Raw genomic sequence first — 22,730 nt, 5'->3', positions numbered from 1 at the left:
AATGTCTCACTCCTGATTCAGCTCATGCTCCATAGGAGAGAAGAGATTCCTCCTGCTTCTCGTACAACCATATCAGAACAGAAGCCCGTGTCGCCCAGCTCTGATTCAAGAGCGACTCGCATCTTCAGCCCTTTTTTTATTCGTGATCCTAATTTTCTTTAGTTATGATCAATATTGAACTTTTTCTAAATAAAACGACAATAATCAAACATGCAGGCAGACTTTTAAAAAGTTTTAGGAGCTGACAGGGTGCCCCTTTGGAATAGTTGTCAGAAAATGTGAGAAAAGGAAAGGTACGTAAGCTCTCACACACAGCATTAGAGATTGGCATCTGATTGGAAAAAAAACTACCTGTCTCCCCAGCATTTAACGGTGCTGTTGTTTTGATTTTACATATTGTTAGCATTTTAATGAATTGTTAAAAGATTGATACACAAATCGCTAAATAAGAAAACGTGAAAACCCTAGCTGTAAGCAATTGGCCATTCATATTCCTGAATTTTAAATCCCTGTGTTTTTCTGTATCCGAATGCCTGGTGCAGCTAATTTGAAAGCGGAGTCTACGATTTACTGTATTGCAGAAGCGTATTGTTGCCACCAAGGAAAAAAAATCCTGAGTTTACAGGATTAAAAGAGGAAACAAATGCAAACACCGTTTAGAAAAAACACACACGTCTCAGGCCTTAACCATGACAAGGATGGGATTTGAACCTAGACGAGCAGAGCACAATGGATTAGCAATCCAAAAAGTGACTCCTGTTTAATTTTCTTTTCGCTTCCTCGATTTGTAGTACGCTCCTCAATCCTTACAACCGATAAACAAAACGACTTCATGTGCCACAGCATTCTGCTGCAGGTACTGTTTGCACCGTGTATTAGGCGAACCCGAATTAAATATTTCAAATATGTGAAGAATTTCATGAAAAAGATCACAGCCAATATCAGCAAATCGGAGCCTGTAGGCAGCTTCAACAGAACAAAACGATCTGAAGCCGCAATTCTTTCATAGAGTGTATTGTGACACTCTAACCACGTTGTTGGTATTACTGCTACATCTGCTGCCGTTGCTTTAAACTCTACTCAGCGGGCAAGTAAAGTTGTACAAGGAATAGACTACTTTGAGCCGTCCAAATTCTATTATGTGAATTTAAGCCTTTTTTTATTAATAACAGCATTAGTAATACAATGCGTGCTCAGAAACGTTACTTATTAGCTTATGAAGCAATATTGTTTCGACAATTTGCGGTCTTCAAAACGTAAATGCTGAAGTTTTTATACTTCCTTGTGAGCAGATCACCTTTGATTTAGAAAAGGAAAACTTACTCCCCTGTTGCTTTCATTGCAATATCTGAATCGAGACCCAAGCGCTAAGAAAGCTGAGAAACGCAGAAGTAATAAACCTGATTTTAATTTAGATACACATTTTCTAATGCAGCCTTCATTACAAGACACTCTATTTCTCGAAAGCGTGTTATGTAAAAAAGAGAAAAACGAAAATATATGGATGACAATATTTAAAAGATGAAGATTTTACTTTTGAGAAATTGTCATTTTATGTATCTAGACGCTTTTCAACCGCTGTTTTTAGAACTTTGCTGGGCTTCCTGAATCATTTTAAGTGTTATAAACTGGGTGTGGAGATAGCGATCACTTTGTAGAGCAGTTGATAGGCTGGAGCTGTTCAGACTACTTTTGTTATTTCTCAAACGCTTCCATCATTTTTCTTTCACGCTAGGACGCGAGTGTGTACATGTGTTTGGTTTTCGTTTCACTGATTCTCATTGAAGATTTGGGAATTAACGAAGAAAGAATCAGTAGCCAGGAAGGCAGAAGCTTTGGTTCTCAACGATCTTGAAGACACGCCCATGTAGAGCAGCGTGTGATGATTTCTACTACAAAAGACCAAGTGCTCAGTGACGTCTGCGTTTACCGTTGAAACTTTTCATCTCAGGTGCAAAAGCAGTTGTGTTAAACATAGCTGAGTGGCGCAGCAGAAGCGTGCAGGGTCCATAACCCAAAGATCGATGGATCAAAACCATCCTCTGCTATACACCTTTTATGCACGATTGATAAGCACACCATCAGTTTAATGACGTGCATTGAAACTGATTTCTTCTCTTGTGTGTGCAAACTTCACATTTACGGTGCTCTTTAATCTTTACAAATATGCAGATGCCCAAATGTTTCTTTGGTTGTTCTGACATCCTTTATAGATTCCTCAAATCCTTCAAATGAACATCCATATCAGCACAATTATGTTTATATATTTTAAAATTAAAGTACATACAACAAAAATATCAATGTACATTTGTACTGTGCTCATTTAATAATGATTGTCAAGGATTGTCAAGTTCTCCAACAACTCTGTGTTATAATTTTAAAATATTTTTGCTAAGGATACACAACGGGTGTATAAGGCATTCTAACTACGGCCAGCTGAAGATAAAATTCCACACGTGAAAATGGTTTAAAACACGCACATTTCCTGCAAAGTTCAAGAGGGCTTTTAGCGGAGATTATGTTTACATCGAAACAATCCGAAGCGCGTCCCTGACCACCAGCCTTTTGTGTACAAAGACACACTCCCGTGCATAAGGAAATGTTGTGTTTAGCAGAAGTGAGTTAACATGATCCGTGACCTAATTTACCAAAGCAAATACTCACCCATCAAGGTCTGCTTTACTACAAAAGAGAAGTAGAGTGAAAGACGTGATCATTTCACGCCGTTGTGGAACAAAACGCTTTTTTCTTGGAATTCTAAATCAATTAGAAATTCAGAGCGACACATAAAGGCTTTGTCTGCTTAAAAGTAATGATTTTTAAAAACTGATAAAAATGTAGAAAACACGTTTCTCACGTAGAAATATAAGATGGGGGTGGGGTATTACTAGGGGCGGCGCTGAACTCACCATGGTGCAATTCATTTACGTGACGGGCTAGTGGTTTAATGGATAACGCGTCTGATTTCGGTTTATTAGATTGTCGATTCGACTTCTACCGGGGTTGTGTGATTTAAATCAGGCTCCTCAGAAATAGATGTCCGTTATGTAAATGAACCGCACCTGAAAGCAAACGTTGGGTCTGGGTTCCTTTCTTTCCTGCATGAAATAGCAAATCGTTACAAAAAAAAACACCAACTAATGTCCAATGGCATTAGTCATTTAAGTAAACATGAATATACTGTAAGGTCTTGGTACATGGGAGTGGATTTCAACCACAATTAAAAAAGGGCAAATTATAATTACAGGCTTCAGACACTTTTTCAAACAAAAGAGACCAAACACTCCCTAACTTTCAGGTTTGCTTGAACCTGTAACAAAAAGGAGGTCTGAAACTTCCATTCTCGTGATGTTTCGCGGATATGCAGTGTGCCTTTTGTCTTGTCGTGTTCATGATGATTCGCTGCATCAGCTCCTGACTGGGTGTTCTGTACTGCGCTGTTACGTCGTTCAGATTACCTATGTGGTGTACAGATAAAACCTGACTGCGTGGTGTAATTGCCGGGTTCGGCACCAGCAGCACCTGCAAACTCCTCAGCTGACCTCGATGTGATTTGAACACGCAACCTTCTGATCTGGAGTCAGACGCACTACCGTTGCGCCACGAGGTCACTCGCCACAAGTGCTTTTAATTCCCCCAAAGAGAACAATCAGCGTCCCTGAAAAAGATTTTTTTTCATTCTCTCCTGTGAGGAGCGCCGCTCTTCCAACGAGGGTCTCTTCTTCCCAGACCACAGATTATTCTTTCCGCCAGGCTCTCTCACAGAGAGCAGACACACCGTCTCCACTGATGTGCTTACTACATCTATAGATCTGACCCCCTACAGCCCCGATATTCCCGGACAGGATATTTACCACCAGCCTCGTGAACTTCTCATCTTGACCTCTCCCAGGAGGAGCACAATTAACACAGAATCCTCTCTCCATTTAGCAAAAAACACAAAACACTGCTTACCTGTCAAGACAGAAAACCAGGCTGCTCCAGGTGAGGCTTGAACTCACAACCGCGGAATGACTCCACTGATCATGTCATTTTACAAAGCCTGAACCAGGAAAGCGACTGGAAGTCGAGCAGTTATGGCGTTGTTTTAATACTTGCCTATTCTTTCAATTTTTCGGTCAAATCTTTTATTTGGGAGTACTTTCAATGGATGTTAATCCTTGTCCCGATGCACCATTCTGGGCCATGGTGCATCTTGAAGAATGTTCTTACAGGCTTCAGTTTGGAAAAGTGCGATCTTCAGAAGCTACCGAAACCGCTAATGGTTACATAACACTTAATGCAAACTCAACGTTCGGGTTTGAAAAAGAATATTACTTGCTATGAATACAAACACTGTTACAGGAGGCGTGTTAGGGCTATTTTAGCTTAGATCATCAATTCATCTTACATTTCTTCTCCATCTATATCAACAGCGTCATCGCTACTGAGCGCTAAAGGCAGGTCCTGGCAATACAATCTTCTTTATAACACATTTTTCAAACTATTTCCACTACCATACGTAAAGCCACAGCAAGGTTGTATGAGTTTAGGGGGCCTGTCTGGTGTGTAAAACACTTGGGTACAGCAGTGTGGCTGTTGTATTTGAAATGCTATTCAGCCATGATGACGACCCACCTCTCCCAGTGTATTACCTGTAATGTTTTCTTCAAAAAATCAAATAAATAAAGGTTCCACAACCCAAAACAAAGCTGGGAAAAGTCAGAGGACCTGCTTAGTATGCAAAAAACTTACTTGCAGCATTGTGGGTGCTGTGGTTTAAATGATATTAGTTTGTGAACAGAATACCCCTATCCCAGTGCATTGTGCCACATTAAATAAAAGCACGAGAAAAAGAGATTCAGAACACAAAGCTGTGTCAGTGTTCTGTGTAAAAAGTCGGTTTGAACGTCATGGGAGCTGTTTTTAATAAGCTGCTGAGTAAAGAATATTTTAATCTTCCTGCTGTCAGTAGTATTGTCAATATAGTTGACTCTTACCTGAATGAAAACAGGGCATAAAGGAAGGGTTTCAGAAATCAAACAAAGCTTTATTCCCGTGCTTACAGTCTGGGTAATGGGAGACTGCGCTGTTCTGCTTCCTATGGTCATATACGGGTTTTTCACACGAATCCATATTGAACAGTATTTCTCACGTTGTGAACGTGAGCACACAGCGGTCCCCCGGGTTCCGGTTAGTGCGTAATTACGCATCGATGAAAAACCGGAGGTTTAAAAAAAGATAATTAGCTCACTGATAGTTTGATGTAGAGGCTGTGGAAATATCCACAAGTCGTGGTCTTTAAAATGCATTTGGTTTGAAGGCGTTCCGTGCTTCCATTGCGAAGATATGGACAGAAGAATATTCAAGCGTGGTAAAAAAAATGTCACAAAAACGACAAAGTGAAGGCTGAGAAAGCATTCACAATGTATTTTATACACAAAGCAAGTGTTTTCGTAACTCTAAGACAGTGGTTCTCAAACTGTGGTACGCGTACCGGCAGTGGTACGTGGAGTGCCGCCAAGTGGTACGCCAAATGACCCTGGAACTGTGTCGTGTGCGCTGAAAAATCGGGACGGGTTTTCATATTTATTATTTTAATACGTGTCGAATACGCAGCCTACGTACTACGATACAGTGCGCGCTAATACTTCAGTGGACACAAGAGATACTCTGTAATTCTATACCACTCTATAGGAATGCGTGCTACGGATGCAAGTGACCAATTGTATTTAAAAAAAGCTACTGTATCTCCAGCAAATAGGGAGAAAGGAGAATGTGCGTGATTTTGGAACAATGCCAACGTTGTAAACACAGGAATGCATAGAAATACGTGCTACGAACGCAGGTAATCTTGTGAGCACACGAAAGCGTGATAACAGAAAAATATTTAAGAACTGTCTAATTTGAGAAAAATACACCAAGCGTCTCTGTGTTTCGCTCCCATGCGCATGAAATAAAAACTTTAAATAAATACGGAAAAAAAAACGGAAACGCGGAAAAATGCAAGCTTGCGTATTGCTAAAGCAGGTAAGCTACACTATTTTTAAGAACCTTATTTACCTTGGCAAAAGAGCTGACACGTATTATGTGTAGAGAAAAAGCTGCTAAACAGCTCGACCTGCTGCCCCCCTCCCCCTGAGAGACACAGTCATTCATAGAATTATTGAAATGAAGGATTATATCAAAAGTACACTGATAGAGCGCGTTAAGATGAGCAGATGTTTTTCACTGCAATTAGATGAGTCTGTAGTCGATTTGGCCAATTTGCTCGTTTACGTTAGATACGAGTTTGAGGGCATGTCCCATGAAGACTTTCTGTTCTGTAAACCGCTACCAACAGGAACTACAGGAGAGCACATATTTCATCTTCTGAATGAATTTATCGAAGAGAATGGCCTCGACTGGATAAAATGGGTCTGAGTTTGTACAGACGGTGCTAGAGCAATGACAAGCCGACATAACGGTGTAGTTGCACGAATTAGAGAGGTTGCTCCAGAAATTAATGTACTGTATGCATTACAACATCCACCGCGAGACCTTTGCAGTCAAGAAAATGCCTGACAATTTAAAATCTGTTAGACTCTGTTGTGAATTGTATCAAGGCTCGAAAAATTAATTCACATCTGCTTTGCTCGACTAAACAGGCTCACCCCTCTCACTGAAATGGTGCTTTTTTATTAGTTGTTGTTAATGTTTTTTTTTTCTGTAAAACACTTTGAGAAGCCACTTTTAAAGGCGCTATATCAAATAAACTTTATTATTATAATATTTATTATATGTATGTGTGAGTGTGTGTGCACGCGCGCTCATGTTGGTCATTGAGAATTTCTGGGGTTCCTATGAGATGATGACTTGTAGGTGGTACTTGGATGCTTTGGTTGGATTAGGGGTGGTACTTGGTCCAAAAAGTTTGAGAACCACTGCTCTAAGAGATTTCGCGAAAGCGCTACAGGCGTGCCAAAATCGTTTTCGAACTTCAAGCTAACTTTACCCCGGTGTCTTGCTTTGACCTTTAAAATGTTCAGTCGACTCCCACTCTTCCTAACACAATTAAAGAACCGCAAACGAAAGGAGCAGTGTGGAGTTAAGTTCAGTGGTAGACCACATGCATTGTGTGTCTGAAGCCGTTTTAAATTGTCGGTCTCTCCACTCTGGATTTCTTTTTAAAGCGATACTGTATATCTTTTCTTTTATTTTCTTTCGTGTGACTTCCCTCGTGTGTGAATTTCAGGACGACGCTCAAACAGACAAACTGAACGACATAGTATCTAAATACACGTATAACACACGTATTAATAAATAACATTTTTATTAATAAAAGACTTGTATTCATAAGATTAATCGTGAATAGTTGTGGTGTCTGGAAAACAATTGTAATTAAATATAATAATAATTTTCAAGAGAGTGGTGCATAAGCTCGTTATTTAGTAACTATATTATTTCCACTACATTCAGGACAAATGTAATGTGATCGATTGTTCTGCTTAGTCCCCTACTGAGTTGCTTAAACCTGTGAAGAGGTGGTTTGTTAGTCTCCTACTTCAGTAACATCTAATGGGCAGCAGTTGTTATTTTACGTTTGTTGCAATTGAGAATAGGTTTTGTACAGAGCTGCTGACAAATTTCAACAGTCAAGATTGTTGCAGCTGACCTCAATTGGAACTGCCCTCAATGTAGTGGAAATAATATAGACACTAAGTAATGAACTTATTTACCACTCGATTGAAGATTATTGTTATTTTAAATAAAATTCCTTTCCAGACACCACAACTATTCAGAATGAATTTTATCAATAAACGGCTTTATAATAAAAGTAGTTCAGGTGGGTAGCTGCATCAGTATGCGTAGTCTGCAGGGGAACAGGTAATAGGTTTATTTCATGCTGAACAGAGAAGAGAGAAAAGAACATTTCGGCTGTGAAGCCTTCTTCAGGTGTGAGCATGTTCAACTTAAGTAATTTAAAATACAACGCAAAATTGTTTAAGAACTTGACAAGCCAAAACAACAGGTCGACCGGAGTTGTACTTTAATATTTTCATATATTTACCTTAATTTGAATTCTAAATGTTAACCTACTGTAAGTGCTGTTCAATATTATGTTATTTTGTTGTACTTTTAAAATATTTTAGCTAATATTTACGGCAATAGCAGAGGATGTTAATTTTGAACCAATGTTTGTACCTCAATAATCCAGCAGTCCTCGCTTGCAAGACTTCCTCAAGATATTCAGTGTTCTATACAGAAAATCGATGTACCAAGAGGGGTGGGTCCAAGGCAGAGACTGCGGTAGAGGAGGAATAAACTCTGCATGATGACTCTGTCTAATATTCGGTCCCAGAAAGGCATCATTTTCGCTTTTTGAAGACGAATCTCTTTCTGCTTTTTTATTTAAGTGTTTAGAGAAACTTCCCACAACTCTACTCAAAACCTTTGCCCCTCTACTGAGCATATATTTTATTTTCCTGATATACTGTAAGAAACAGAGCAAATAAAAGAATTGCCATTTAATTACATGCAATACCAAATGCAATCTCTTACCATCTTAAGAGCAAGAGTTCACACGATAGTACAACAAAACCTGATAGTTTCCACAAAAAAGTGCCTCTTACAGGGCAAATATTCAGGAAGCCGCTATAAATTATCATCTGGTACCAATTTTTCTATGTATATCACCATTCTCTCTTGTGTGTTAGACTTTCAGCAAGGAATTTTTTTTTTTTTTACGATCCAGAACCTTAAATTACAACAAAAAATTGTTTTATATATATACTATGTACCAAGATCTCTCTGTAACAAAAACAAAACCACAATAATATTATTAGAAGAAGGAGATATGATCTCCTGGTTCTGTGGCTGAACCATATGTACTGTATATGGTTGTGGTTCTTAACCCTACTGTCACTTTCAATATTATATTATTAACCAGGAAAAAAACTTTCACCAGGTCTTGAAAAGTAAAGCTTTATTTAAAAATTTGGCCCAAAGTGATACATTCAATTTACAGTACATAAAGCATATTACAAACATAATAAAAATGACTTATGTAAGTATAAAAAGCTAGACTATATCAAAGCCAAAAAAGCCACTGAGCAGGAACATGACTTCCAATCTGTGTGTTCAGATGTCTGCGGCAACACTCATCCAGACATGTTTATTAGACAACATGTTTATTTTGCAAAGTTCATACCCAATCATCCTGGAGTACTTCAAAACAAAAATAATTATTCTTCTAAAAGCATTCGGGTTACATTCAGTCTTCCAAAAGCTAATTTGAAAAGATGACTCATCAATTCTGACTGAAGAGTCTAGAGTTTGAGCTGCAGTTGCCTGGGATTAATGTACAGTAGTAAGGATTATTTTTGTCATTTTTGTCTACGTGTGAGATGTTTTTATCATTTGAACAATTCTGCTGCTTGTTCTGTTTGCTTGTATCTATCTCTGTATTTCCTCTGATGTATACACATTGTTTTTGTTGTTCAGTGCTCTGTGAAGGCAGTGTTTTTGGAAATTGCTAGATGAAATCAGGCCCACTTGATTGATCATTATCTACATGTGCTGGAAATAAGACAGATCTGTCTGTCAGCAGCAGTTAACAGGTAACCACGATCACAATGTTCAGTGCTGATCTCAGAATTGCTGGACATTAGACCTTCTGTGGCAATGCAATGTCTCTCAATTTAAAGGTATACAGTAAATGTGTAGGTCAGTCTCACAGCCTGGCAGAAACAGCAGGAGACACATTAAGATGGTCTCACTAGGCCAGTGACTTTGTAATTACTGTACACTGCCCTAACCTTATAATTCTGTGGATCTTCATAATCCTCATAAGATATAAAACTGAAAACATTAAGGGAGAGAAAAAAAAAGTATTTTAACAGTGGCAGTGCAGGAACAAAAGGTGCATTATATTGGTTTTACTCAGTCCCAAGCTATAGTCTAACACAGTCAGGCTCACACAGCTGCTTAGACTCTGACATCATCATAGTCAGTGCTGTCAACAGAGGAAGTTTCTTCTTCTGAGGGCTCTGTGGCCAGGAGACTCCGCACTCCAGGGGCAATAGGAGAGACACCTACAAGAGAAACACAGTCAGCACATAAGGAAGACAGGCGCCAGCAAATAGATTCAGCCTGACAAGAGGAAATGGGATCTTCACTGACAGAAAAAAATGGATAAAAAACACAAGGCAATGTGATGAACAGCTAGGAACTATGGCAGCTATTTCTAACTATTAAATTAACATTTTCCGTTGCCCGGTCCGTTTGAAAACATAATAGGTCCTTTGGCAGCCATTTCTTTTTCTGTTCACTATATTTGGCATATTTCATGTATATTTTTCTGGAGAATTACTAATTGTGGATATAGAGTTTGGAGTTTCTCTTAATTTAAATGCTACATAAATATACCTATTTACAAGATTAATTAGTTTTATGATTTGGTACCTGGTTATGAAACACACTGTTGAAAAGCTCAGTTTGCCTTGTGTCTTGTGACATGTAGTCTGTGCTGCTGTTCTTGTTTTTCCTATTAGAAATATTAAAATACATCCGCTGTGCAGTTTCTTTCTGAAGTGCTGTTGTCAGCATTATACTATTGTTTTGTTTTGTTTATTACAAAATAGTTTTGCTACTGTGAAAACAAACTTAATGATGGTGTTTAGAGAGTATTGGAGATGAATATGTGATGTATTTAAGAAAAGTGTTTTTAGTAATGAAAAGCGTAGTGTTGAAAGCACATATATGTATTTAGTCACTTAGGCCTACAATGGCTGAAACGTTACTCAAAGAAACAAGATATAAATTAACAGCAGGGGGCGCTCACCCTGCGGTCCATGTGGGTCCTAATGCCCCAGTATAGTGACAGGGACACTATACTGTAAACAGTCGCCGTCCTTAGGATGAGACGTAAAACAGAGGTCCTGACTCTCTGTGGTCATTAAAAATCCCAGGGCGTTTCTCGAAAAGAGTAGGGGTGTAACTCCGGCGTCCTGGCCAAATTTCCCATTGGCCCTTATCAATCATGGCCTCCTAAAAATCCCCCTCTATGAATTGGATTCATTACTCTACTCTCCTCCCCACTGATAGCTGATGTGCAGTGAGCATTCAGGTGCACTATGGCTGCAGTCGCATCATCCAGGTGGATACTGCACATTAGTGGTGGTGGAGGGGATCCCCATTACCTGTAAAGCGCTTTGAGTGGAGTGTTCAGAAAAAACAATGCTATATAAGTGTAAGCAATTAATTATAACTGAAGCATCTGTCAAGATATATGTGACGAACCCCCACTGGGAGCTCTCCTGACTTCCACAGCCCTCACCTGAGATGGGCTCATTCTCATTGTTCTCCACATCATCATATTCAGACTGCAGCTCATCACAGAGGAGTTTTCCTGGTAACAAGAGATCAATTACTTACAGTATTTGTTCCACCCAGTAAATGAATTTCAACAAACACACTGCCATTTTCTTCTTCTGCATCTGCTTTAATTCTAATTTCTTTAATTACTCCTAACAACTTCAAAGTAACTATTTCTTAATCTATCTTCAGTAGGTACAGCTATCTGTCTCCCACTTTATCTAAATAGGTTGTAGTAGGAAATCAGGAAAATACTGTTATAGATGAAGAACACGGGAAAAAATTTGGAAGACAGTGCATATTGTCCGCAGGACTGATGTGCACACATATCCCTGTATGATAAGATTACAATTTGATGATTTAAGACTTAAAAGTAAAATAAAATCTGACTGGGGGTTAAAATGCCCAACATCATCATAATACCAAATAGCATGCTAAAAATACATCAATGAGCTTCTGGCATTTTTCCTACAAACACGGGCTAAATTGATTAACTGAGGTCTGCAAAGCAACAAAATTGACTTTTTCCAAATGTGTTGATAGATTACACATGTGCAAGGAGGCTATGTTTACCTGGGACACGGTCCTCCTTACTGTCCTCCACATTTTCATATTCAGAAGGCAGTTCGTCACAGAGGAATCTCCCTGTAAACAGGAGGACAGACCAGAAAAACCTGCAGTCAAACAGCAGCCCCACTGTCCTCTACTGGCTTTTCCCATTGGGAACTAACTCAGTAACACAGAGTTAGTGTTTCTAAGAAGAGACGGGGTAAATACTGCATTGAATTCTTTCTATTTAGCTAAACAATGATACAGATGCAGCCATTCAAAATGCGCGGGCGATACCGCATTATTTTGCGGTACGCTGTACGCAGTCTACCGCAAGCTACCGGTAAATACCGCGAGTTACCGTAAATTCTCCTATAATACGACAAGCAAAATAATAGTATCCGGAATTTCCGCAAGGTGGAGCTAATAAAGCTCAACCTCTCATGTTTGAGCTGTCGCCATCAAAGTCTTTAATGAAGATATATCTAATAGTATTAATAATGAATGACCTTGGACAAGCTGTAAGTGTAAACTCAAAGTATTGCCCTGGTCAACATTCTTTTTTTCATTGACCGTCTTTGTAAAAGTAACACCACAGCATTTCGCAATCACGCATTTGTTTCCAATCATGCAAAGTACAGTGATTCACCATGCCTTTCACATGCTCATAAAAGAGATTGATTTAGGAACATAAACATATTACCGTATGCAAACTGTACTGTATACAGTATGTATATGTATATTTAATGTCTTAACTGTGCCCGTTTAAGTATTGAATATTCATATCTAATTTTACCACTGAAGGGAAATCTTAGTAGCTGAGCATAAAAAGAATAGGAGCATACTGCAACGCGTGTGAAGGCCATAAACGATATTAATTTTGGAACATAAACATACAGTATATGGCTACTTTAAAGAAAACATACACGAAACATGGTTTCATTATGACCAGAATCGGTCTTGAGATATTTTTAACTTGATTTACAGTATTTGAGAGGTATGTCTTAACACCGATACTACAGTGCTTAAGTACTGCTCACGTATATGTTTCTAGGTTTATATTATGCATTTCATACGGTCAAATTACTTTTGAGCAACTAATAAGAAGCGCGAAACTGTATGCGTTTTACTTTCGTTTTGTGCTGGGACCCGTGGATTGATTAGAGATATCAAGTACATACAAGTCATTTTTTAAATGTTGTAGTTCGTCTTGAAAAAATGTTACGAGTACATCATCTATCAACAATTACACAGGTTCTGTTTCCATATTGCGGATTTTGGTTACGTAATATTATTTTCTAGATTTCACGTTGTGAATATATGATTTGGGCAAACAGAGCCGCAAAGAAGTACATTATGGGTTGTTGTTTTTTTTTTGCAGTTTTATCTAGAACAAGCGATGCTTAAACCTTTGTCTGATTCTTGTGAAACTATCCACACGACAGTTACAGTACCTAGGAGTTGACTTCAGTGATGTCACTGATGGGATGTTTCTAAAAATCCATCCTCTGTAAAACGTCTTCTCTAGTTGTCCTGCATATGTATTCGCTAATGAAGCTGTGTGTTCTGAGCCTGGATCTCTACATTTCTGTATGAACCAGCTTAGAGGGCTAAAGACAGCTTGTGTTTAAATTGAGTGTAAGGCAATTTATGCTTCTAAAGTCATGGTCAGCATTTATTATTGTACTGTGCTGTAAACTTGTTCTGTGCCAAGTCACATTATTTTATAGCGTTTTTATAGCGTTATCAAATCCGGTGGAGTTTCCTGACTCCCATGTCACATGGTCTGTGATTGAAACTTGTAAAACCGGTTTAATTCGTCACAGCCAGCACTCCGGTTGTAAAGTAGAAGCAGGCGAGATTTCCAGCGAAAAACACCTCCCCCTTCTTCAAGTGTGAGGGTCTTCTGCTCAGAATGAAATGCTAAAATGTAATGTAGGCTCTGAATGGGTTCAATTGTGATTTGGGCTTGATTAAGGTCGCTGCCTTTCATCTAAAACCCTACTTGAATCCTTCTAAACTAAAAATCAGTGTTTGTGAGTTCTAAATAAAGAGGTATCCAGGTAACAGTGAAACGGGCGGACAGTCTGGGGAGATCGCCCGTTTTCCATGTAAATAGTTCCCTGGTTCCGCACCCCTTGGTGTTTCTCTCGCTCTCTCTCGGGTCACCTGATCATTAGCCCGAAAGATTTGAGTGCTTTGTGTATATTCTAATGGTAGTGGGGGCAGGGTGTGTGGGAACAGGTTTGGTTGAAATTGCATTGGAGATCTATGTTCTTCACACCTGAAACATTTTCTCTGAAAGCATTTTCTTCGCAGTTTAACCGATCTTGTTACAGCATGTTACAGTTTACTATTATTAACCATATTAATTTTAAGTGCTTAATGTAAAATCTTGTAAAAATATATTTTCATTGTTCAAATATACATTAAGTCTGACTATCATATAATAAGTTAAATACAAAACTAAAGAAAAAATAGGGTTAAATATAATGCAAAATATTTTGCTAACAATGGTAACTGTTTATGAATAATAAAATGTATTAACTAAGGAGTAGGATGGCACAGTTGTTAGTATGTTTTTTGTTTTGTTTCTTTTTCATAAATACAACAGTAGTACCTGATGTCTCAGTGGCTTTCAAAATTAAATTATGCATGCAAACCTGTGAACTAGAAAGATAACTAAGATATCCATCCATTATATTCCATAATATCCATGAAATATATGGCGCTAAAATATGTGTGACGCAGTGGTGGCCTGACACGGTGAGGTGCCCTGGCAGCTGTATGATGCAGTGGTGGCCTGGCACGGTGAGGTGCGCTTGCAGCTATGTGACGCAGTGGTGGCCTGGCACGGTGAGGTGCGCTGGCAGCTGTGTGATGCAGTGGTGGTCGGGTATGTAGAGGTGCACGGCAGCTGTGTGTTGTGACGCAGTGGTGGCCTGGCACGGTGAGGTGCGCTGGCAGCTGTGTGATGCAGTGGTGGCCTGGCACGGTGAGGTGCGCTGGCAGGTGGGTGATGCAGTGGTGGCCTGGCACCGTGAGGTGCGCTGGCAGCTGTGTGGTGTGATGCAGTGGTGGCCTGGCACGGTGAAGTGCGCTGGCAGCTGTGTGGTGTGACGCAGTGGTGGCCTGGCACGGTGAGGTGCGCTGGCAGCTGTGTGATGCAGTGGTGGCCTGGCACGGTGAGGTGCGCTGGCAGCTGGGTGATGCAGTGGTGGCCTGGCACGGTGAGGTGCGCTGGCAGCAGTGTGGTGTGACGCAGTGGTGGAAATGTTCACCATGTTTCACCATGCTGAAAATGTTTGTACCAGACTTTTTTGAGGCCTGTTTAATTGTGTCTGAAGTCTGATGTTGTAAATTTTATTGTTAAAAAGATCCATGAAAATGTCACTACTAAAGTTAGCTGGTACTGTTGGTATTGTAAGTGGCAAGTAGAGCTCATATTTTAGATTTTGTGTAGTTGCTAGCGTTGAACTGTGTGTTGGATGCACATGAATATATTCATTATATGCCAGCGCACCTCACCGTGCCAGGCCACCACTGCGTCACACCACACAGCTGCCAGCGCACCTCACCGTACCAGGCCACCACTGCGTCACACCACACAGCTGCCAGCGCACTTCACCGTGCCAGGCCACCACTGCGTCACACCACACAGCTGCCAGCGCACCTCACCGTACCAGGCCACCACTGCGTCACACCACACAGCTGCCAGCGCACTTCACCGTGCCAGGCAACCACTGCGTCACACCACACAGCTGCCAGCGCACCTCACGGTGCCAGGCCACCACTGCATCACCCACCTGCCAGCGCACCTCACCGTGCCCGGCCACCACTGCATCACACAGCTGCCAGCGCACTTCACCGTGCCAGGCCACAACTGCGCCACACCACACAGCTGTCAGCGCACCTCACCATGCCAGGCCACCACTGCATCACATAGCTGCCAGCGCACCTCACCGTGCCAGGCCACCACTGCGTCACAACACACAGCTGCCAGTGCACCTCTACATCCCCGACCACCACTGCATCACCCACCTGCCAGCGCACCTCACCGTGCCCGGCCACCACTGCATCACACAGCTGCCAGCGCACTTCACCGTGCCAGGCCACAACTGCGCCACACCACACAGCTGTCAGCGCACCTCACCATGCCAGGCCACCACTGCATCACACAGCTGCCAGCGCACCTCACCGTGCCAGGCCACCACTGCGTCACATAGCTGCAAGCGCACCTCACCGTGCCAGGCCACCACTGCATCATACAGCTGCCAGGGCACCTCACCGTGTCAGGCCACCACTGCGTAACACCACATAGCTGCCAGCGCACCTCACCATGCCAGGCCATCACTGAGTCAGAGATTAAATAAAACCTCACTCGCACCAAACAAATTTATATTTCTAAATATCACAACATTATCGAATTTAAGTCATTTTAATAACAATGAATAGTCACCTAGGCGTTACAATATAAACATTTATATTGATTTAAATAACGTTTTGATTTAAATCGCAAATGCGGGTTTAAATATATGTGTTTTTTGATTCACAATCAGACAAATGCAACATAAATTGATATCTTTGTCTTCTAAGTATCTTAATAAACTTTCAGCATAGCTTTCTCCCCGTTTAGATTTATTTTGGGATCAAACGTGGAAAGATTAGATTGTAATCGTTTTAATTTTTTAAATACATTTTAGAAAAGTGTAATCTATACTAAAAAGCTGTACACCACCTGCTATAAAGATACATATTGTAATACTTTCGGGTTCGGATAGAACAGACACAAGAACTCAGACTTGCGGAGTTAAAGCAAGTTAAAGCCTTGATTTTATATATCACCTTTAAAAGTGGCATCTCAAAGCAAAGTAAATACCCAACACTGATTGTACCCATCTGTCATGCTAATAAAGCAGCTTGAATTGAATTGAGAGGGGGGGGATATATTTGCTTTATGTATAAAGTACATTGTGAATGTTTTCACAGCCTTCACTTTGTCGTTTTTATGCCATTTTTTGACCACGCACAAATATTCCTATGTCCGTATCTTCGCAAGGGAATCAGTGCGAATTTTAATACTAATTAAATGACCGCGGGCACTTTCCACCCCCTCTACATTCTCAGAGTAGAACAGACTAACCTTCTAATGAAAGACGGTCCACCCCCCACGGACAGGAAAAGTGCCCACAGGCACTTAAACTTAATATGGTCAGTAACAGTAAACAGTAACATGGTCAGAAGGAGCACGTACAAACGTTTCCGAAATAACCACATGTAAGACTCTGATGCTTAAAATGTTTAGGGAGAAAGTGGAATACTGGTGTGTATTTTTTCTTTAAACTACCAATACCAGCCATATACAGTCTGTAACGTAGGGATTTCTATATGTCTTTATTTAGTGGTTACATTAGTGACAAAGGCTAAACTTTTAGCTTCAGTAACGTGTACATATCTCCCCTTTTTATAAAACGACATGGTTGAAAACTGTTCCAGAGCCACTGTTGTTTCATCAGTGAAAAGTACATCATGAAATGCCTCTCCCTGTTCAATCCACTGGAAAAAAGAAAAGGAGCATAAAGCTTCTGATGGTCATAAACGATATTCATTTAGGAGCAGCATCAGAGGTATGTTTTTAACTGCACTGCATCGGAGAGAATACCATAGTGTGTTTTTTTTTTTACTCCCTGGCGGAAACTGGCTTCCAGAAGAATCAGTATGGCTCAGAGATTAAATAAAACTTCACTCGCACCAAACAAATGTATATTTCTAAATATCACAACATGATCGAATTCAAGTCATTTTAATAACAATGAATAGTCACCTATGCGTTACAATATAAACATTTATATTGATTTAAATCGCGTTTAAATCACCTTTATTTAAAACCCATAAATAAAGCTGATACTGTTTAGACTTTTAATTATTTAAAACTGTATTAAAGCAGCACGATACACAATGCAACGTAAATCGCTATCTTTGTCTTCTGTGTAATAATGTTCACCTCTCTGTCCAGCAAATTTACAATAGTAATAATAATGAACTTTATTGTATATGGCGCCTTTAAAGGTGGCTCCTCAAAGCGCTTTACAGGTTAAAAACAATACTGTTAGGCTGGGAAAACGATTTTTTTTTAAGAAATACAAAATGAGATATAATGATATGTTCCGGCTTAGACATTAACGAAGAGCATAACGCGTGTACTGTATACACTGCAAGTACAACCCCCCTCTCTGCAGGAGTGCTGGCTGTGACGAATTGAACCGGTTTCACGGGTATTTTCAAAGTAGGAGGCGAGATTTCCAGCGAAAGACACCTCCCCCCCCCCCCTCAAAAACCCAGTAAGTACAGTACTTACTAGTTAAAGGCTAGGCTCCTCAATGAAATCGCTTTAACATGCTAATGCGTTGGTGTAACAGTCCAGGCGTGGCAAGCTTCTAATTTCAACCCGACTACGGCGAAAGGAACCCTTCTTTCATTAGAAGACAATGAACATATTTTAGCCCTGAATGAATTAATAGCAAACATGGTTTACATAAAAGACATTTTTCCAAGAAAGTTTAGCCTTTGTCACTAATGAAACCACTAAATAAAGACATAAATATAAAAATCCTAAGATTTTTAAAATACATGACTTTGCTAAAATTTATTTGAAAATAAAAACAATTACAACCGCCAGGGGAGAGAGAGAACAGGGGAGGGATGTTGGTTTTGCATAGGGGGCGGGGCTATGGAAATTAGGTCTGTTTGGGAATGTGTAGTTACATGTTCTGGCTGTTTGTGAATTATCGTTGTTGAGTATGGAGTGTTGAGGTATTGATTTTGTGTAATGCTTTATGTTGAAAATTGAGGTGGATTTTATTTATGATAAACAGGATAAACTGGGATGGGAGGAAGGTTTGGTTTTGCATAAGGGGCGGGATTATGATAATTGGAGGACTTTGCGAGAGTAAAATGGTTTGATATATTTGATTTTGTATTGTGGTTGTTATCTATGTTTTTGGTTGGTATTATGTTTATATGGTTGTTTTTGTTGGTTGGTTGTTATTATGGTTATTAATAATACGATCTATAGTTGAAATCTGAGCCTAAATAAAAAGAAAAAGCAAGTGATTAGGTTTATGAGCAATCTAATTACTTATTCGTTTAAAACGCTATATAAAATAAAGTTTATTATTAATTTGCTGGACAGAGCGGTGAACATTATTATGCATAAGACAAAGATAACGATCCTGATCAGTTTAGAAATCTGTGTACGCTGTAAGGTTTTTACTTCTTAAACTTTTAAAATACACGTTTTGAATGGAAAGAAATCCTCTTCCTGGTACAGTATGTATAGCAAACCAGCACGTCTTTTTTCTCCAATCAGAGGGGTGTCAGGTGGTGTCAGCCAATCACCATTCTGAAGCCCTACCATAATCTCTGGTATGGGGAGACCCCAGAATTCTGTCCCATAGTTTAGACAGATGATAGATACTTTTATTGATCCCGTGAGGGAAATAAAGTAAATCATTTTCATTTTAGGAAATTATTAAACGCTCGGTTAAAAGCAAAGGAGATTGTCTGTTATAGTGGACATAAAAACAAGAGTTCGCTGGCATTATATCCTGGAAGACACAGACCGGCGCCAGACCGGTAAAATGCCTGATGAACTAGGGATTGGACAGTTTCCAAGTGCTTGTACAATCGATGGAAATGTTCAAATAAATGTGCAAAAGAAATAAACAAAATAATAATTTATTTCTTTATCATATTGGGTAGCTAATGTCCTCTCTTTGCTAGTTAGTGGCTGTGTTTCTGCATTGGGTAGCAACGGGTGACTGTTCTCAGGCGGAAGATGTAAACAGCTTAATGTTCGTGTTAAATAATTTTTTAAAATTAAAATTCATTCTATACAGCAATCGCATATTTGGGTACCGTTTCATAAAACTTTCATGCTTAAAATGTTTAGGGAGAAATGGAAGACTGGTGTGTATTTTTTCTTTAAACTACCAAGACCAGCCATACACAGTACAGTTTACATACATACAGTAATGTTTATGTTCCTAAATTAATATCGTTTATGACCTTCAGATGCGTTATGCTCCTCTTCTTTTTATGCTCAGCTACTAAAATTTCCCTTTAGTGGTAAAATCCATATAAATATTCAAAACTAAGCGGATTAAAATGTGCACAGTAAAGACATTAAATGATTAAATCTTTGCACTACCAACCAATGCACCACGAGTGCCCCTGTCGGTCATTTTGGCCAGCCAATCACTTACCGCGGTGCCCTGCGGTGGCTTGTGGGTAGGTTACTGTACCGCGGGTTTTTACCGCGCATTTTGAATGGCTGCATCTGTAAGTTTTTATCTTTCCCCAGGTACAGTGTCCCTAAGGGTAATTTCACTTATTGCTCTGAGGTGTGAAATCAAAATGTTTTTTTTATAGCAGATTGCTGTGCATCCATTGCTATCTGAGAAAGCACATCCAGTTGTTTCACGGAGTCGGTAATGACAACCTGTGAATACACAGGTATTGTTGCACACTCAAGACTTTAGTATTGAGTGTGCAACAGTGTGCTCTCCTGTCTCTTGTACAAGAGGGGATGCTGTCATGGCTCAGGGCCAGTGTGTGTGTCAACTCACCTCTCACAGGGGCACAGTGGGCCCCCTCTACAGTCAGTTTGAATGGAATTTCTTGGTAGACATTCATGGGTTCGATCTCTGCTTCAGCTAAAACTTTGGAAAGAACAGACAAGGGGACACATAGAATTATGTAAATCTTACAAACATTTAATTTTTTGTCATATTTTCTTATAGGTGTTTTTAACAGAGGGGAGACAAAACCAGTTGTCACTGCATAGCTGCACACTGTTGCAACCAGACCGACAGCAGCTTAGAGACTATGGCTGTCCCGGGACACCATAGATTTCCCATGAATTATCACATTTCTCCTGAGGCTCCTATTCAAATACACTCTGGCCATCTGTAAATAAGTCTGTCATCCTATCAATCAGCCACTCGGTCTACCCATTGATCAAACACAGCATTTTTTATAAAATCCCTGAAACGCCACTGGAAAGGTGCTCTGTCACTGAGATAACTGAGCTGCTCCTAGAGACATGCTAGCATTGAACCTCACACCCAAGAGACCCCGGACCCTGAGATCTAAGACCTAAGACCTGGAACTGGCCAGCACTGTTGCAGTGGCTTCTTGCCCTGCCTGGTCCTGTTTTTTCCAGTTCCTGTTCATCTTCCTCAGTTCCTTCAGCCTCCGGAAAATACAACTGGATTCCCTGCCTGCCTGTGTGACACAGCTTTCAGCACCAGCAGGCCTCATCATAACACAAATTCAATGTGATGAACTGCAAACAAATATTTGTCAGGTTAAGTTCCTTCTTTTTGTATCTTATTGGAAGACCTTTGTTGCTCCTTAAAATTCTTATTTGTGTATCATGCACATTACATACTGTATGTAGGGCAGAAGAGAATATTCTCAAGGATCACGATGTGAATACAAGAAAGCAGCCTAGTCCATAGTCAAGCAATTAAGTAGCCATTTCAGAAACAAAGGAAAAGAGGACACCATCAGTTGTCCTAATTTGGTATGGTGAAGAACTTTTCAATGTGTACATAGTGAGCACACATAGAAGACTCTGACCAAGAAAAGGGACCTTAAATAACATTTCAGCAAATGAAAACATAAGAACACCCAAGAGCAGCAGAGCAGCACAGAATGAAGTGAACTTTAGAAGAACCACACACTGCAGCAAAACCCAAAGCCCCATAAGCTTGAGCTGTCATCTTCCCAAACTGAAATCCCACAAAGAATCCCTGGATCACCATTTATTGTCATGTAAAAGCTCTGTGAAAGACAGCACACATGTCTTTTGTGAAAGTCTGAATAGATCAGAGCTGAATTCTGAATAGATCAATGTAAACCTGTTGCTGCTGCACAGGTCTGGACACCCTGTTTGGAGTCTATGACTTCCTTACCTCACCTGGAAAGATTCTCTCAACTTGTTAGGGTGCTATTTAGTTTGAAATGAAATGTGAATAGATTCTTTCTCATTGAGGTTTAGTATTCTTTGATTATTAAGATATACAGTTGAAAATAAACTGATGTAATAACTCAGGCTTGCATGTACAGTTACTTTTACATGTGTAATAAACACAAACACCATTTCAGGATTCTCTTCTCAAGGATTTCACAATTGGACTCACTCCTTACCTTTACGCAGTTTCCTGTTCTGCAGCAGCTGCCCGAGTAGCAGGACCAGCAGCACAAAGACCAGAGCTCCCAACGGGAAGAAGATCACAGCCGGGACAGTCCAGACTCCTGCCTCCTGCTTTGGCTGTCTGGGTGATTTAGTGACCCCTGGTAAAGCCAGGAAAGGAGAAGAACTCAGAAGGAGAGATGTAGTGTTGGTTGAATACAAACCCTTGAAGCTTAGATCAGACGACCCCAACAGAAGGTCAACCCACCCCCTCCACCAGACCAGTAAAACTGTTAGTGTCATGCCAAGAAGAGAGAGAAAAGGTTTCTGCACTGCATTTGTGAAGAAGTAGATGTTTGGAGAATAAGGATGATTTGGAACAGGAAAGCCTTGTAATTTACTTGTTGTTGCTGCTGGATTAGCTGCTGTAACTGTTGTAGTTGTCAAACCTGGGAAAGAGAAAAGAAAAGCTTGTTTTAGAGAAATCAAGCATGTAGCTGTCTGTCCAGATTTAAATCCCTTTAAATTTGTCAGAGAAGTCAAGAGAATTCACACATGGGGATCAATGCAGGAGAACCTAGATAGGCCTGGGCTTGAATCACTTCCTGCAACTAAGTTAATTGGCTTAACAAGAGCTGAATGTTGCCCC

General features: G+C 40.1%; 1 protein-coding gene and 1 non-coding gene across 2 annotated transcripts in view; both read right to left on the bottom strand.

The window, feature by feature from the left end:
- Positions 1–22,730, bottom strand: part of LOC148825446 (scavenger receptor cysteine-rich type 1 protein M130-like) — a 305,154-nt gene that overhangs the window by 281,130 nt on the left and 1,294 nt on the right. The window lies entirely within an intron of this gene.
- Positions 3,539–3,610, bottom strand: trnaw-cca (transfer RNA tryptophan (anticodon CCA)). Its single transcript has one exon. It is a non-coding gene; the product is annotated as a tRNA-Trp (tRNA).

The sequence above is a fragment of the Atractosteus spatula genome, chromosome 10 (assembly GCF_055471065.1).
Source record: "Atractosteus spatula isolate fAtrSpa1 chromosome 10, fAtrSpa1.hap1, whole genome shotgun sequence".
NCBI classification, from domain to species: Eukaryota; Metazoa; Chordata; class Actinopteri; order Semionotiformes; family Lepisosteidae; genus Atractosteus; species Atractosteus spatula.
This window is presented reverse-complemented; position numbering and strand designations above follow the sequence as displayed.